This window comes from Pseudopipra pipra, chromosome 17 (assembly GCF_036250125.1).
Source record: "Pseudopipra pipra isolate bDixPip1 chromosome 17, bDixPip1.hap1, whole genome shotgun sequence".
Lineage (NCBI taxonomy): Eukaryota > Metazoa > Chordata > Aves > Passeriformes > Pipridae > Pseudopipra > Pseudopipra pipra.
In genome coordinates this window covers 12491426-12503779 of record NC_087565.1, presented here as the reverse complement: position 1 = coordinate 12503779, position 12354 = coordinate 12491426, and the positions used below count along the sequence as shown (strand labels likewise).

Here is a 12354-nt window from a genome sequence, read left to right as displayed (position 1 = left end):
GCATTTTTCCAGTAACATAAGACTGGATCACCAGTCCACTTCCAAATTCACAGCCTGGATATGTGTTAAGGTGTGAATCCACAGTTACTGTCCAAAGCGGTGGCAGAGAGGAAAAAGAAAGAGTAGGACTCCTGAGTCCAGAAAAGAAACAACATGGGTATATTACAGAATCACAGGATGGTTTGGGTTGGAAGCTCATCCAGTTCCACCCTCTGCCATGGGCAGAGTCACCTTCCACTATCCCAGGTTGTTCCAAGCCCCATCCAACCTGGAACACTTCCAGGAATGGGGCAGCCACAGCTTCTCTGGGGAAGTGCCAGGGCCTCACTACTGTCACAAGGAAGAATTCCTTCCCAATATCCCATCTAATCCTGTCCTCTGCCAGTGGGAAGCCATTCCCCCTTGTCCCATCACTCCATGCCCTTGTCCCAAGTTCCTCTCCAGCTCTCTTGGAGCCCCTTTAGGCATCAGAAGGGGCTCTAAGGTCTCCCTGGAGCCTTCTTTTCTCCAGGTGAACACCCCCAGCTCTCCCAGCCTGGATCCAGAGCAGAGGAGTTTTGCCTCACTCCAACAGGTCCGTGAGAGCTGTAACTTCAGAGCTTCATTTTGGTGATAGATCCCTAAGAGCAGAGCTAAGAGCCTCGCAATGACCTGGACAACTCCTGGCACTGGTAACAGGATAAAGAGCCAGTCATGTCTCAGTCTGTCCAAGCCACCACTGATGAACTCTCTAAGGAGGGTGACCAAGTGTGACAACAGGCGTTGCCCAACTTGCTGGAGAAACTTCTCCACCACAAACAGGCACATTCCAGGGGCAGAGCTGCCTCTGCAGCCTCCTCTGTGTGTGTCCCACTGCAAGGTGCCCTCCTGGGGCTTTCCCTTGCTGCCCCAGGGTGTTGGTGTGGGTGAGGGCATGAGCAGCCCACATGTGAGCCACAGCATGGATGGGTGAGCCTGGCACCCTCCTCAGGTCTGGGGTAATATGTACCTATATATGTATGTACATATACAGAGCCTTCATCCATCCACAGCCTCTCTGCAGGTCAGGTGGGTTAGGGACCTTCCTGTATAGACAGGTTTGGGGCAAAGGGCTCCTTTTGGGGCTTGGCACTGGAGCTGTGGGGCTTGGCACTGGTGCAGTGTCAGACTTGGTGCTGCTTTTGCTGTTAGATAAAAGTAGCTCCTAGGGAAGACAAGAAATCAAAGCAAAGGATAAAGTCACTTGCCCAAAACCATCAGCAAGTCAGTGGCCAAGTGAGGAAAGGATTCCCTCCTAGACAGTGCAGTGACACATCTTACAGCTCTGGGACAGGTCACCCAGGAGATGGGGAGGTCTCCACGCTGGGAGGTTCTCAAGGGTTGCCTAAATAAAGCCATGGCCACTCTGATCTTGTGCTACTGTAAGCAGAAGGTTTGGTTAGAGACCAGCCCCCTTCCCTCTTGTGAGGAAATGTCTGAGCTAATCCCTACTGGTAGAGCAGACAGAAAAAAATAACTATCCACAGGGAGCACACTGAAGTCAATGAAAAAAAATCACAATTTCTCAGTTTGCAGGATCTGAACACCCTATGTGGATTTACACATGTCACACCCAAAGCTGCATTAGTGGAAAAATGAAGTCCAAACAGAGATGCAGATCTGGTGCTGGTGTCCAGCTGTTCTTCTCTTGGCTGCACAGAAGCATCACCCCCCCTCTCCTCACCAGCCAGCCATGTTTTCAAACCTTCCTAACACAGGTCCCAAACCAACTCCAACCCCAATGCTTTTGTTGGATCCTCACAGTTGTATCATAAATGAGCCATGGAAATGCTGAAGTTATTCTGTTACTCCAGCAGGAACACAAATGATGGCCTGGTGACAGAAAATAAATCTTTTCTCCAGTTACACTGTTGTGCCGGTGTGACCAACAAAGTGTTTTTCATCTTATTACACTTCTTCAAGGGCACCCCAGACACTGCCCTGGACCTGGGAGTGCCTCCTGATCCTGGCACATGGCCATGGACATCCCTGGGGACACCTGGGAACACTGAACAACCTCTGAGAACAACAGAGGACATTGGGGATGGAGGCTGCCCAACATCAATCGAAGGGACTGGCCTTGGGAATTGCCAAAGCCTGGGAGCTCTACGGTTCCCAAAGGCAAGGAGAGAGGAGGACAAAATTAGCAGGAGCAGTGCAGGAAACCTGGATCACAGAGATGAAAAGCTGGTGATCCTGGGTGCATGTGGAGTGTCTGTGGGTTTAATGGTGCCCCTTGTATCTCTTGCAGTGCTGTGGTGATGTTTCTGGTGGAGGAAATCCAGAGGAACATTTTCAATCAGCAGTGTGTAGAAAATGAGCTATGGAACTCATGGCTGAATTTTCCTGGGATGGGAAAGGAAGGAGGTGGTTCAGTTTTGAGAAAGGGAAGCAGAACAAGCTGCTGCCAGATCCTGGTGCTTCCCTCAGGGCAGCTTGTGGGGTATCTCCAGGCTCTGCAGCAGGCACAGCGTGGTGGTGGGAGTGTAGGAGCAGGCCAGGGGAAGACAGAGGTGTGCAGAAGCCCTTTACTCTTTACATTGTCACCTCCTCAAGGATAAAGTTAATACACTCAGTGCTCTCTGGGACTGCAAGAGGGGCCTGTTGTGGTATGGAACAGGGCAGCCTTTCCCTTGGCCTTGTCCCTGTGCTCTGTTACACGGCTCTTTGTGGCCTCCTGCCTGGCCTCTGCACCCACCTTCGCCTGCTCCACACCCTCCCAAAGCCTCTCACCAGCTCTTGGCTGGCAATACCAGCAGCCGTCAAAGCCTCTGCTCTGCAGGGCTGATTCACCGCTGACTTTGTCCCTGTGCAGCTCTCAGAGCCGCATCTGTGCGAGCTTTGCTGGCGTCCAAGTCTCTCAGACCAGATGCCAAGGAGCAGGACTTCACCTACTAGACTGCTTTGGGTGAGGCAGAGCGTATTCCATAAAACCTTATTAACAAATATTCGGACCTGCCGTGAAATTATCTCGGCAAAGGAACAAGGCGGGGGTGGAGCAAAGGCCGGGGAGAAGGAGGGGTTTTGGTGCCGGAGCGGCGGGAGGCGCAGGGCCCGGGCTGTGGGATCAGCAGGGCCGCAGTGCCGCGGTGTGGGCGAAAGGCTGTGGACCCTGAGCAGGGAAAAGTGCAGGAAAGCCCCTTCTCTGTATCCCTTGGCTTTGAAGCCAACAGGGAGTGAATGTGTTGATTGGTCTGTTGTTAATCCCACAGCCCTGCCCCCTCCCAGCATCGCATCCCCCGGCACTCTCTGCAGCACCCACGGCTCCCACACCCTGCACCCCCTCCAGGACCCTGCACCCATGGGGCCCATGGCACCCCACCAACAGCACCCTCACACCAAAGGCCCCCGGGTTCTCCCCAACACAGCCTGTGCTGCCCACTCCATGTGTCCCCCCGAGTGGGGGACATGGGCCGTGCCCGCTGCCAGCAGCAGGAATCGGGGCAGGGCAAGGATCCCTCACTGGCCTTTGGGCTCTTCCACGGCCCAGGGCAATGCCATGGGGATGGGAAACAAAGCCCAGAGTGCTTGGAGCTTCAAAGCCTTAAACATCAGCCCCTCCAGCTCCAAAACCTTCTCCCCACATCCTGCCTCCAGCCATTCCCAAGGCTGCCAGGGCCTTCGGGGCATCCCTTGGCATTTGGCCTCCCTGGGGCCTGATCCCGGCTCTCGCCCCACCAGTCCCTTTGGCTGCAGCAGGAAGGGCAGCAGGAGCTTTCCTGCCTGCTTTGGGGCAGCTCTGCAGGGGCCGCTCATGTCAGACCCCCCTGTGTGCTGGGGACAGCTTTGCTCTTGGGGACACCGCTCTGCCCCAGCCCAGCAACACCAGCAGTGCCCAGGGCCGCCACCTTCCCAAGGGGGACCCCTCTGGGCACAGGTACCCCCAGCCCAGGGGGGCCGTGCCAGCACCCCCAGACAACGGAGTTACACAAGGACAATAAAACAACAACACAGTAAACATCGATATGGAATGTATTTACAGTATAAAATCTTTATAAAAACAAAAATTTTCTTAATAAAAAGAACAATCTTCTTAATAAAAATAACTATCTTCTTAATTAAACTATGTTCTTTATAAAAACAGCAATCTTCTTTAAAAAAACAACTATCTTCTAAATAAAACAACTATCATCTTAAAATAAAAGTCTTCTTATATAAAAAACCTGTTTTCTTAATAAAATACTATCTTCTTAATAAAAAATATCTTCTTAATACAAAAATTATCATCTTGATAAAAAAACCAACTTCCTTAAAGAAAAAAAATCATCTGTATAAAAAAAACTTATTTTCATATAAAATCAAAAATATAAAATGTATGTACGGAACAATAGAAAACGATGTGTAAAACATATGTACAAGTGGGCCCATGTAATGACAATAATCTTTGACTATATTTACAGAAGGGCAATGAAAAAACAACATATAAGACACGTCCACAGAATTTATTGATATTTTCAGAATTTTGTTATAAAACCATCATTCATCTTTATAGAAACTACAGTCTTCTTGATGACAACAATTTTAATATAATAACCATCGCTTTAATAAAAACAACAATCTTCTTAATGAACAACTCTCTTCTTAATAAAAATATCTTCTTAATAAAAACAACTATCCAATAAAAAAAAAAACTATCTTCTTAGTAAAAAACTATCTTCTTAAAAAGAAACCTTATCTTCTTAAAAAACTATCATCTTAATAAAAAACTATCTTCTTATTTAAAAATCTATTTTCTTAAACTATCTTCTTCAAAAAAACAACAAACTTCTTAAAAAGTGAATAATGTAAAACATATTTACAGAAAAAAGGGAAAAAACATATGTACAGAGTGGCCGATGCCATGGCCGGCAGGTCCGTCAGTGCTGGAAGAAAAGCAAGGGCACGGTCAGTGCAGTCGGGCCCTGCTGGGTGTTCCCTGTGCCCCCAGCCTGGCACACCCAGCAGGTGACCCCGGGGCAGGGCATGGCCAGTACGTGCCTGTTGTGCTGCTGGGGGACTGTCCTCATCCCAGCACCATGTCCTCCTCCTCATCTTACTGGTCGACCTCCATGTCCTCGATCTCCTCCACCACATCGACCTCCATCTCTTCATCAATCTCTTGGACGTCCACCTCCATCATCTCCTCTGTGTCCACCACAACGTCGACGTCCATCTCTTCCTCTGTATCTCCAGCAGTCTGTGTAAGGGAGCACAACCTCAGAGAGGGGTCCCTGTCCCACACCAGCCCCACCGAGCTCCAGCCTTCCTTGGAAGTCAGGGGTTTCCCACCTGCATGGATTGGCACTGTACCTTCACTGGGAGGAGGTTGCCCATCCTGCTGGGATGGCTGCAGAGCTCCAGACCGTAGGTTGAGTCCAGGACTCACGAGTCTCTCAGGGATCACCTGTCGAGGGTGCGCTGGGAGCTGCTCACAGATCGCTGTCAGCAGGGGAATGGCTGCGTTGTGCTCGTCGCCGGGCCCTGGCAGTTCCACATGGAACACGGGCACAGCTCTGGCAGCTCTGATGTCACAGGAGTTGTGGGGTCACTCGGCAGTGCAGGGATCATGGAATGATGGAGTCCTTGAATCGTTTGACTTGGGAGGGACCTTAAAATCATCTTTTTTCAACCTGACCAGGTTGCTCAGGGCCGCATCCAAGTGGTCCTTGAATGTTCCCAGGGATGGGGCATCCACAGCCTCTCTGCACAGCCCCTGCCAGGGCCTCACCACCCTCACAGGAATCAATATTGTCTGAACATGAAATGTAATGTAACCCTCCCCTCTGTCAGTTTGAGCCCATTCCCCCTTGTCCTGTCACTACAGTTGCTGACCAAGAGTCACCCTCCGGCTTCCTTGGAGGCCCCTTCCCACACGGGAAGGTTTCTCCCAGGTCTCCACACAAGCTTCTCTTCTCCAGGCTGAAGAGCCCCAACTTTGCCAGCCTGTGTGCAGAGGGGAGGTGCTCGAGTGCCCTGAGCCCCTTGGTGGCCTGGTCTGGCCTTGCTGCAGCAGTTCCCTGGCCTTGTTGTGTCGGGGACCCCAGAGCTGGAGGCCGCACTGCAGGTGGGGTCTGCTGAGAGCGCAGCAGAGCGGCAGAACCCCCCCTGCCCTGCTGCCCCCAGGGCTGGGGATGAGCCCAGGACACGGGGGGGGCTGGGCTGAGAGGGCACATTCTAAGGGCTCATGTAATGACAATAATCTTTGTCGTGTATTTACAGAAGGTCAATAAACCAACAACATATCAGAGACGTCTACAGAATTTATTGACTTTTTCTGAATTTTTTTTAAAAAATCCAGCATTCTTCTTTACAGAAGCAAGAGTCTTCTTGATGGCAACAGTCTTAATATCAACAACCATCTTCTTAATAAAAACAATTGTCTTCTTAATAAAAATATCTTCTTAATAAAAACAACTATCTTCTAAATAAAAAAAAATCTTCTTATATAAAAAACTATCTTCTTAAAAAGGAACCTTATCTTTTTAAAAAAACTAACTTCTTAATAAAAAACTATCTTCTTATTAGAAATCTATCATCTTAAACTATCTTCTCTATCCAAACTACAGTCTTCTTAAAAAGTGAATAATATAAAACATATTTACAGAAAACAATGAAAAACATATGTACAGGTGGCCGATGCCATGGCCGGCAGGTCCGTCAGTCCTGCAAGAAAAGCAAGGGCACGGTCAGTGCAGTCGGGCCCTGCTGGGTGTTCCCTGTGCCCCCAGCCTGGCACACCCAGCAGGTGACCCCGGGGCAGGGCATGACCAGTACGTGCCTGTCGTGCTGCTGGGGGACTGTCCTCATCCCAGCACCATGTCCTCCTCCTCATCTTACTGGTCAACATCCATCTCCTCGATCTCCTCCACCACATCGACCTCCATCTCTTCATCAAATTCTTGGACGTCCACCTCCATCCTCTCCTCGGTGTCCACCACAACGTCGACGTCCATCTCTTCCTCTGTATCTCCAGCAGTCTGTGTAAGGGAGCACAACCTCAGAGAGGGGTCCCTGTCCCACACCAGCCCCACCGAGCTCCAGCCTTCCTTGGAAGTCAGGGGTTTCCCACCTGCATGGATTGGCACTGTACCTTCACTGGGAGGAGGTTGCCCATCCTGCTGGGATGGCTGCTGAGCTTCAGACAACAGGGAGAGTCCAGGACTTACAAGTCTTGTAGATATCTCCTGACGAGCTTTCCCTTGGAGCTGCTCACAGATCGCTGTCAGCAGGGGAATGGCTGCGTTGTGCTCGTCGCCGGGCCCTGGCAGTTCCACATGGAACACGGGCACAGCTCTGGCAGCTCTGATGTCACAGGAGTTGTGGGGTCACTCGGCAGTGGGCATGGGGATCATGGAATGATGGAATCCTTAAATGATTTGCCTTGGAAGGGACCCTAAAAATCATCTTATTCCAACCTGACCAGGTTGCTCAGGGTCCTGTCCAAGTGGTCCTTGAATGTTCCCAGGGATGGGGCATCCACAGCCTCTCTGCACAGCCCCTACCAGGGCCTCACCACCCTCACAGGAAACAATATTTTCCTAACATCAAATCTAACCCTCTTGTCTGCCAGTTTGAACCCCTTGTCCTGTCACTACAGTGGCTGACCAAGAGTCACCCTCCGGCTTCCTTGGAGGCCCCTTCCCACACGGGAAGGTTTCTCCCAGGTCTCCACACAAGCTTCTCTTCTCCAGGCTGAAGAGCCCCAACTTTGCCAGCCTGTGTGCAGAGGGGAGGTGCTCGAGTGCCCTGAGCCCCTTGGTGGCCTGGTCTGGCCTTGCTGCAGCAGTTCCCTGGCCTTGTTGTGTCGGGGACCCCAGAGCTGGAGGCCGCACTGCAGGTGGGGTCTGCTGAGAGCGCAGCAGAGCGGCAGAACCCCCCCTGCCCTGCTGCCCCCAGGGCTGGGGATGAGCCCAGGACACGGGGGGGGCTGGGCTGAGAGGGCACATTCTAAGGGCCCATGGAACAACAATAATCTTTGACATGTATTTACAGAAGGACAATAAACCAACAACAGATAAGACACGTCTCCAGAATTTATTGACTTTTTCCAAATTTTTTTTAAAAATCCAGTATTCTTCTTTACAGAAGCAACAGTCTTCTTGATGGCAACAGTCTTAATATCAACAGCCATCTTCTTAATAAAAACAATTATCTTCTTGAAAAAACAACTATTTTCTTAATAAAAATATCTTCTTAATAAAAACAACTATCTTCTAAATAAAAAAAAATCTTCTTATATAAAAAACTATCTTCTTAAAAAGAAACCTTATCTTCTTAAAAAACTATCTTCTTAAATAAAAATCTATCTTCTTTAAAAGAAAACTTATCTTCTTAAAAAAACTATTGTCTTATCAAAAAACTATCTTAATAAAAATCTATCTTCTTAAGCTATTTTCTCTATCCAAACTACAATCTTCTTAAAAAGTGAATAATATAAAACATATTTACAGAAAAAAATGAAAAACATATGTACAAGTGGCCGATGCCATGGCCGGCAGGTCCGTCAGTGCTGGAAGAAAAGCAAGGGCACGGTCAGTGCAGTCGGGCCCTGCTGGGTGTTCCCTATGCCCCCAGCCTGGCACACCCAGCAGGTGACCCCGGGGCAGGGCATGGCCAGGACGTGCCTGACCTGCTGATGGGGTGGGGTGTCCTTATCCCAGGATCATGGCCTCCTCCTTCTCGCCTTCCTCCTCTACTTCCATCTCCTCTTCTACATCCTCTTTCACGTCCACCTCCATCTCCTCTACATCGTCTTTCACATCTCTCGCCATGTCCACTTCCATTGGCTCTTCGGTGTCTCTCTGAGCCTGCAGCAGGGAGAACAACCTCAGAGAGGGGGCCCTGTCCCACTCCAGCCCCACTGAGCTCCTGCCCACCCGGGCAGTCAGGGGGTTCCCACCTCTATGGATTGGCACTGTACCTTCACTGGGAGGAGGTTGCCCATCCTGCTGGGATGGATCACCAGACCCAGACTGCAGGCAGAGTCAGGACTGACGGACAGAGCAGGGATCACCTGAAAACACTCCACTGAGAGCAGGGTGAAGGGTGGTCTCAGACCACCTGCGCTGCGAGCTGCTGACGGTTCGCTGGCAGCAGGGGAATGGCTGCGTTGTGCTCGTCGCCGGGCCCTGGCAGTTCCACATGGAACACGGGCACAGCTCTGGCAGCTCTGATGTCACAGGAGGTCCAGGGCCACTCCACATTGGGAGATTGGGATTGTTGAATGCTCAAATCCTTGAATGGTTTGGCTTGGCAGGGACACGAAAAATCATCTTGTTCCAACCTGGTCAACCTTCCACCACACCAGGTTGCTCAGGGCCCCGTCCAAGTGGGCCTTCAATGTTCCCAGGGATGGGGCATCCTCAGCCTCTCGGCACAACCTGTGCCAGGCCCTCAACACCCTTCTTGCTAAATAAAACCTCCCTAAAGCAAATCAAACCTAAATCCACCTCCTTCAGTGTGAAGCTATCACCCCTTCTCCTCTCCCCAGGCCCTGCTGAACACTCTGTTTCCAGCTTTCCTCTGGCTTTCGTAGCCAATAGGAACCTGCACTGATTGTCCCTGTCTTTTGCTCTTGGCAATGGACCTGAGGACACCTGGATCATTTTTTCCCCCTGAATTCTTGATACTCAAATAGAGACTTATTTTCCCTTTCTTTAAAGCTTTGTATTTTTCTCCTTTTTTTTCTAACAAGAAAAGGGCTTGGCTGAGGTTCATGAGTGTCCAGCAACTCCCCCTTGCCCACTCCCTGCTCCCACAGCCCTGCCTTCCCCAGCCCTGCCCCTCCCAGCATCGCATCCCCCGGCACTCTCTGCAGCGCCCACGGCTCCCACACCCTGCACCCCCTCCAGGACCCTGCACCCATGGGGCCCATGGCACCCCACCAACAGCACCCTCACACCAAAGGCCCCTGGGTTCTCCCCAACACAGCCTGTGCTGCCCACTCCACGTGTCCCCCCGAGTGGGGGACATGGGCCGTGCCCGCTGCCAGCAGCAGGAATCTGGGCAGGGCAAGGATCCCTCACTGGCCTTTGGGCTCTTCCACGGCCCAGGGCAATGCCATGGGGATGGGAAACAAAGCCTGGAGTGCTTGGAGCTTCAAAGCCTTAAACATCAGCCCCTCCAGCTCCAAAACCTTCTCCCCACATCCTGCCTCCAGCCATTCCCAAGGCTGCCATGGCCTTTGGGACATCCCTTGGCATTTGGCCTCCCTGGGGCCTGATCCCGGCTCTCGCCCCACCAGTCCCTTTGGCTGCAGCAGGAAGGGCAGCAGGAGCTTTCCTGCCTGCTTTGGGGCAGCTCTGCAGGGGCCGCTCATGTCAGACCCCCCTGTGTGCTGGGGACAGCTTTGCTCTTGGGGACACCGCTCTGCCCCAGCCCAGCAACACCAGCAGTGCCCAGGGCCGCCACCTTCCCAAGGGGGACCCCTCTGGGCACAGGTACCCCCAGCCCGGGGGGCCGTGCCAGCACCCCCAGACAACGGAGTTACACAAGGACAATAAAACAACAACACAGTAAACAGCTATACAGAATGGACTTACAGTATCAAATCTTTATATAAACAAGAATCTTCTTAGTAAAACCAAAAATCTTCTTTATAAAACCAGTAGTGTTCTTTATAAAAACTCTTTTCTCTATAGAAAAAACAATCTTCTTAATAAAAATAAGTCTTCTATCTTCTTAAAAAGCAACTATCTTCTTAATAAAAACAGCTATCTTCTAAAAAAAACTATCTTCTTAATAAAACACTATCTTAAAAAGAAACCTTATCTTCTTAAAAAAACTACCTTCTTAATAAAAAACTATCTTCTTATTTAAAAATCTATCTTCTTAATCTATCTTCTCTATACAAAAAACAATCTTCTTAAAAAATCAACAATATAAAACATATTTACAGAAAAAAATGAAAAACATATGTACAGGTGGCCGATGCCATGGCCGGCAGGTCCGTCAGTCCTGGAAGAAAAGCAAGGGCACGGTCAGTGCAGTCGGGCCCTGCTGGGTGTTCCCTGTGCCCCCAGCCTGGCACACCCAGCAGGTGACCCCGGGGCAGGGCATGGCCTGTACGTGCCTGTCGTGCTGCTGGGGGACTGTCCTCATCCCAGCACCATGTCCTCCTCCTCATCTTACTGGTCGACATCCATCTCTTCGATCTCCTCCACCACATCGACCTCCATCTCTTCATCAATCTCTTGGACGTCCACCTCCATCATCTCCTCTGTGTCCACCACAACGTCGACGTCCATCTCTTCCTCTGTATCTCCAGCAGTCTGTGTAAGGGAGCACAACCTCAGAGAGGGGTCCCTGTCCCACACCAGCCCCACCGAGCTCCAGCCTTCCTTGGAAGTCAGGGGTTTCCCACCTGCATGGATTGGCACTGTACCTTCACTGGGAGGAGGTTGCCCATCCTGCTGGAATGACTGCAGAGCTCCAGACAGTAGATTGAGTTCAGGACTGACAAGTCTTGTAGATATCACCTGTCGAGCGTTCCCTGGGAGCTGCTCACAGATCGCTGGCAGCAGGGGAATGGCTGCGTTGTGCTCGTCGCCGGGCCCTGGCAGTTCCACATGGAACACGGGCACAGCTCTGGCAGCTCTGATGTCACAGGAGTTGTGGGGCCACTCGGCAGTGGGGATGGGGATCATGGAATGATGGAATCCTTAAATGATTTGGCTTGGGAGGGACCCTAAAAATCATCTTGTTCCAACCTGACCAGGTTGCTCAGGGTCCTGTCCAAGTTGTCCTTGAATGTTGCCAGGGATGGGGCAGCCACAGCCTCTCTGCACAGCCCCTGCCAGGGCCTCACCACCCTCACAGGAATCAATATTGTCTGAACATGAAATGTAATGTAACCCTCCCCTCTGTCAGTTTGAGCCCATTCCCCCTTGTCCTGTCACTACAGTTGCTGACCAAGAGTCACCCTCCGGCTTCCTTGGAGGCCCCTTCCCACACGGGAAGGTTTCTCCCAGGTCTCCACACAAGCTTCTCTTCTCCAGGCTGAAGAGCCCCAACTTTGCCAGCCTGTGTGCAGAGGGGAGGTGCTCGAGTGCCCTGAGCCCCTTGGTGGCCTGGTCTGGCCTTGCTGCAGCAGTTCCCTGGCCTTGTTGTGTCGGGGACCCCAGAGCTGGAGGCCGCACTGCAGGTGGGGTCTGCTGAGAGCGCAGCAGAGCGGCAGAACCCCCCCTGCCCTGCTGCCCCCAGGGCTGGGGATGAGCCCAGCACACGGGGGGGGCTGGGCTGAGAGGGCACATTCTAAGGGCCCATGGAACAACAATAATCTTTGTCGTGTATTTACAGAAGGACAATGAAACAACAACCTATAAGACATGTATCCAGAATTTATTGACATTTTCAGAA

The 12354-nt window shown here is 51.1% G+C and overlaps 1 long non-coding RNA gene across 1 annotated transcript; it reads right to left on the bottom strand.

Annotated features, from left to right (window-relative positions):
• Positions 1-10706: 10706 nt before the first annotated feature.
• Positions 10707-11582, bottom strand: LOC135423743 (uncharacterized). The gene is made up of 3 exons (XR_010434939.1): positions 11381-11582; positions 11069-11267; positions 10707-10953 (listed from the first exon to the last, which is right to left on the bottom strand). It is a non-coding gene; the product is annotated as an uncharacterized LOC135423743 (long non-coding RNA).
• Between the last annotated feature and the right edge of the window lie 772 nt (positions 11583-12354).